Source organism: Silene latifolia, chromosome Y (genome assembly GCF_048544455.1).
Source record: "Silene latifolia isolate original U9 population chromosome Y, ASM4854445v1, whole genome shotgun sequence".
NCBI classification, from domain to species: Eukaryota; Viridiplantae; Streptophyta; class Magnoliopsida; order Caryophyllales; family Caryophyllaceae; genus Silene; species Silene latifolia.
In genome coordinates this window covers 454025821-454031820 of record NC_133538.1, presented here as the reverse complement: position 1 = coordinate 454031820, position 6000 = coordinate 454025821, and positions in this window count along the sequence as shown.

Below are 6000 nucleotides of genomic sequence, written 5' to 3'. Positions count from 1 at the left end.
TCGATTTTTCCGTCTCAAGGGAACAATGCTCGAAAATTGGGCAAGATACTTCAGTAGAAGTCGAAAATAGAGGATGGAAATGAGATTAGAGCATACCTTTTGACGAGAAATTGCAGGATTAAGCAAGAGAAATCAAGATTGAGAGGGGATTGCAGATGAAATCGCGGAAAAGGGGAAAGGCTAGGGTTTGCTTAGGATTTTTGATGTTATGAATATGAAAGAATGAATGAGAAAAGAAAGAAAACTCCCTTATTAAAATGCAATCTGGACTCGCGCTGTGGTCGATCGACCACCTGACCCGGTCGATCGACCAGTCTTCACTTGCAGCAGCTTCTGGACTTTTCTCATCAGTCGATCGACTATGTTGCCCAGTCGATCGACTAAGCTCCGTATACAGTAGCCTCTGACCTGTTCCTTTTCAGTCGATCGACCACATTGCCCAGTCGATCGACTGAAAACACTGGCAATTTAGCTTAAATTCGTCAAAAAATTTTTGCCAACTTAAATCGCCTTTTCCTCTGAGTTTACGCACTTTGCATAAAATATATTCCTGGAAAAATTATCAAAGGCGTACATTTTTTTTGTTTTCAACCCAAGAAAGTGCTAAATAAAAAAAAATAAATAAATAAAGCTCAAAATGCAAATTAAATGAAATAACAAAATAAAATTCCTAAATTACAAATAATTACAACCTGGGTTGCCTCCCAGTTAGCGCTGGTTTAAGAGGTCCCGCACGACCTTTTTACCTCACTCTGCATCATCCGATAACGGGTCGAAGTACAATACCTCGACTTTCCCAACATATGCATCTGATCCATGATAATGCTTCACATATTGGCCATTAACCTTGAACCTTTCTCCAGCAGAGGTCTCCAATTCAACTGATCCGAACTTTGTGACTGTTGTGACCGTGTAAGGGCCAGTCCACCTGGATTTCAGCTTACCAGGAAATAAACGGATACGAGCGTTAAAAAGAAGTACCTTATCGCCAATATGGAACTCGCGCTTAATGATTCTCTTGTCGTGCCAGCGCTTTGTTTTCTCCTTGTAGATCCTTGCATTGTCATAGGCCAGCAGCCAAAATTCCTCTAGCTCATTCAGCTATGTCATGCGTTTCTCACGAGAGAGGTTAGGATCCAAATTCAAATCACAAATAGCCCACCAAGACTTACGCTCTAACTCAACAGGTAAATGACATGTCTTACCATAAATCAATCGGTATGGTGACATCCCGATTGGCGTCTGATACGTGCCTAATGTATAGTCTTTTTAGCCTATTTCAGCACGTATTTCTATGCATTTCTATACTATTGTTATGGTATTTTGCCCCGAATTGGCTACTTTGGTGTATTTTGTCCTTTTTGTAGGAATGATCGCGAAAGTAGTGGAACCATGTTCCTTTTTGCCCTTTTTGCATGCATTTAGAGGAGACGGGATTGTCCCAGAGTAGAGTACTGCACTTGGAAGCGTCGTGGCACGCATTACGAGGCACTTGGGTGAGGACGTGAGCTGAATTGAAGATACAAGTACTCGATCGTGTTGTTTTTGGTCGATCGAGTGGTTTCTAGCCCCTCGTTGGTCGATCGAGAGGTTCCTTCCTCGATCGAGTTAGCTGAACATGACCAAGTCCTCGATCGAGTAACCTGCTGGTCGATCGAGGGACTTCTGCTGAGATGATGGTCGATCGAGTGGTTTAATCCACTCGATCGAGAGGTTTTCATGGGCGTGGGCTTTGATTCAGTCCGTGTGTTTAATTTTCGCTAAACATTGTTTGTTTCCTATTTAACCTACGTTTAACTAGGTTATTAGGTATCTCTTTCATTATCTAAGTTTACTTTAGAAAGCTACTACTACTTTCATACGTTACTTTTCTCCTTCAACTGTTGCTTTTAGTTTGGGATTATTTCACTCGGACTTGGTCGTTCTTTACGCCGGAATCGCTTAGATTGTAATCTCCTCTCTTCCCTTAATAATAATTAACCTTCTTGTTGCCTTTAATTCCTGTTTTATGTTATCGTTCTTTCTTGCCCTAATTTCCGTTATTGCGTTTTATTATTATTTCATTATGTCTTTCTTTGGAAATTTATATCTTTGTTAGTTTAACAATCAACATGAGTAGCTAATCTCCCTTCATGTTGGGATTAGGGGATCTGCGGTAGAATAATGACGACGTAGTGAATGAATTAGACGAATTGACTAAGAGACCCTGTCACTATAGCAATATAACTGTAATTCTCGACCTAGTTGAGTGCACGCTTCTATGTCACCCATTAATCTGGCTACAATTAATCCTGGATCGAAAGATTGGACTAAATAGGCCTGCTATAAACAGTGGACTACCCTAATGAGGACGAAAGTTAAGTTAGTGGTATTTTAGGGTGGGAAGTGGACCGAAAGGACCTTCTAATATCCGTCTCGCATTAGTTCGTCTCGAGTCATTTCTTTGCTAAGTTGTTGAACTACCATAGTGAACCGAATTCCCGACATGTCCCCCTCTTATTGATAGTTTAAATTCACTTCCTGCTTTACTGCTCTCTGCTTTATTTCTCTTTCCCTTCAACTCCGTAGTTTAGAATCAAAAATTCAATCAACCTAATTGTTACCATAGGATTAGAAATAGGTAGTTTGTAGTTGCATTACCTCCCGAGGATTCGATACTCGACCGCCTCTACTACATTTTTAGTTGAGACCGTTAGGTTTTATTTTTTGATTCGCGACGGACGTGTCAAATTTTGGCGCCGTTCTTGGGGAGGCAATTGTTCAATTTACTAGCTGTTTTATTTTTAATTCTTCTTTTAGTTTAAGGAACATCGTTCCTTAGACTATTCTTATATCTTGTCCGTAGTTCCTTCTTATGCGCAGTCGCAAGGTGGGCCACTACTACCTTTTGATCCCGAGATTGAGAGATCTCTGCACGTAAAAAGGAGACTATTTCAAGAACAACAGCGGAGGAAGAGCCCGTTCTCGTGGTAGCTTTTACGAGAACGAGCTTTTCGAAGACAATCCACCGTCTTCTCCAGTTTCCAATTCATCAGTTGAATCTATTACTTTTCCAGAATTTCCCGAAATGGCTGAGGAAGCAACCATTGCTAGTCACTCCGAGCCCACGGCTGACAACCTCTATAAGGGGTTCGAACTGCCGGGAGATGCTAGGAAGTTCGAGCCCAAGCCTGCATACATCAATATGGTCGAGAAAAATCAGTTCGGGGGGAGCGCAATCAAGACGCAACAAAGATATGGAGACTTTCATTGATTATCGCCGCTCCATACCTCCTCCCACCGGTGTGACAGCTGATCAAATCAAAGAAACTATGTTCATCTTCTCACTCCGCGATGCTGCAAGGGAGTGGTATAGGGATTTGGACCGAGCTGCTCACGGCATAACAGATTGGAATTCGCTAGCATTGGCGTTTTATAAGAAGTACTTCTCTGCTTCGAGAACCATCGCCATTAGAGCTCAGATAACAAGTTTCAAACAAGGGCCTGACGAGAACTTCCACGAGGCATGGCTTCGTTTTAAGAAACTAGTGCGGACCATACCACATCACGGTTTGAAAAATGGAGCTGTGCAACCATTTTTACAATGGTTTATATGATGATCGAGGGCTATCTTAGATCTGTGCCCAATGGTCGATTTGTCGACAACTTGGGAGCGACCAAGGGATGGAAAATCATAGATGATTTAGCCACTCATAGGGCTGAATATGGGAATTCAAGAGGAAACCAAAGGAGAGCCGTTGAATCCTCTTCAGTGGCCGCATTAGAAGCCCTTACCGCGAGGTTTGACAAGTATGAATTAGGGGGAGCTCTCAAGGGAGGGATGTACCAGGTTAATGCTATGACAGACGGTCCCTTTAAATGCCCGTACAAGGTGTGGGGTAGATGGACATGTTTCGATTATTATCCTAGTCCTTATGAGCAATGTGTTGCCTTCCAACATTACAGGCAAAACAACACTCATTACGAGCCGAATATCCACCCCAATTTGAGGTGGAGTAACCATAACGTACTCAACCCCACCGCTCCTCCGAATCGGCAAAGAAGACCGTATATTCCACCCCATAAGACTCAACAAGGCTATCGAAGCCTCCGTCTTTTAACCCTCCTAACCACGGTTCATCTTCAAGTGGGGTGAGTGAAATGGGCGAGTTAAAGTCTATGATGCAAGCCATTACAAAGCAGCTTCATGCGAGTGATCAACAAAGAAGCACAAGTGACCAACAGAGAGACGCGTCCATAAAGGCACTTGAGACTCAAGTTGCCCAACTCGCCGCGAATCAATCCTCGAGGAAGCCGGGTCATTTACCGACTCAAAATGAGAAGAATCCAAATGAGACGGTACATTTGATAGAGTTGAGAAGCGGTCTTTCTTATGAGGGACCCGGAAGTATGTAAATCGGACCGAGGAAGGCATCGGCGATGATGAACAGTGTTCGTTAAGAGAAAAGGACTCACGACACAGGAGTTACTCGATCGACTGAAATCTGGAGCTCAATCGAGTGTAAATGGTGAAGAAGCTGGTCGATCGAGTAGAGTTCCTGCTCGATCGAGTGAATCAGAAGACGAGGTTGGTCGATCGAGTGGTAAGTTTGCTCGATCGACTGACGCTGATGAAGAAACCGCTCGATCGAGTGAGCACAGTTCTCGATCGAGTGTTATTGATGACGGGAAGCTTATTCGAGAGCCTGCTAGTGCTCGTTTAAGCGAGAAATTACCAGAAAGGCCTCGTTCGAGAGGTAAGAAGCATCCGAAGGATACTGAACTTGCTCCGGAAGACACTTTGGAAGCGAGAAACAAGGGACTCGAGATTCCAATTCGTTCCTTCCCGAGGCGACTACTGAGAATACCAAGATTAATCAACAGTTTAGCAAATTTGTTGAGCTTTTGAAGAGTTTGGAAGTTTCCGTGCCGTTCACTTTGAATTGTGACCAAGGTACCCTCTTATTTAAAATTTATGAAAGAAATTTTAGCACGTAAGAGGACTATAAATGATAATGAGACCGTAGCTTTGACTGAGGTGGGGTCAGCCCTATCTCAAAATAAGCTACCTCCTAAGCAATCAGACCCGGGTAGTTTTTCGATCCCTTGTCACATCGGTATGCAATTGATTGATAATGCGCTATGCGATTTAGGCGCTAGTGTAAGTGTTTTACCCTTGTCTCTAGCTAAGAGACTTGGTGTGACAAAGCTGAGTTGCACCAACATGACTGTCCAGATGGCCGACCGTAGTCTATCACGGCCACTAGGTGTAGCAGAAGACGTACCTGTTCAGATCGGGAAGTTCTTTATTCCCGTTGATTTTGTCGTCTTAGATATCCCCGAAGATGTGCACGCCCCTATCATTTTAGGGAGACCATTTTTGTCCACTGCCCGTGCAGTAATAGACGTCGGGGGGAAGACTTTGACCTTTCAGGTAGGGGACGAGGAGTTGACTTTCCATCAGTCCAAGTTCCGGAGGGCTCCCATGCAAGCTCACCCTTGCAATGCTCTCTCTTCTGTTGACCCTATTATTGACACTCCAGATGAAAATTTGGAGAATATTGCTGTTATCGCTAACCCTCCGCCTCACACTGAGAGCAAGAAGGAGGCAAATTCGTCTGTTGTCCTTACTGCAGGTACAGATGAAAGCAAGGATGGGACTGTCAAAGGAAGTGGTGTGGCCCTTATCAATCAAAGTGGCAGCAAGGATGCCAAGGAAGATGACAGAGGAGCGAGAACGAAGAAAGTTCGAACCTACATAGATCGGAACTACATTCCTCCTACTGTCGCAACTGGTGATTCAAGTTCCTGGAAATCAAAGAGGACGGCCGTATCGCCAAGTGACGTCCTCCAGTCAGAAGCCCACCAAGGGGCTACTGAAAGCTGATGGGAATTAAACGGGGAAATGCCCCGTGTAACAAATTGTAATAGATATTTGTTTGAATTTCTTTTAAACCTCTTTATTACGCTTTTAATTAGGACAATTAGTTTAGACAATTCTTTAGTTTAGACTAAGACTAT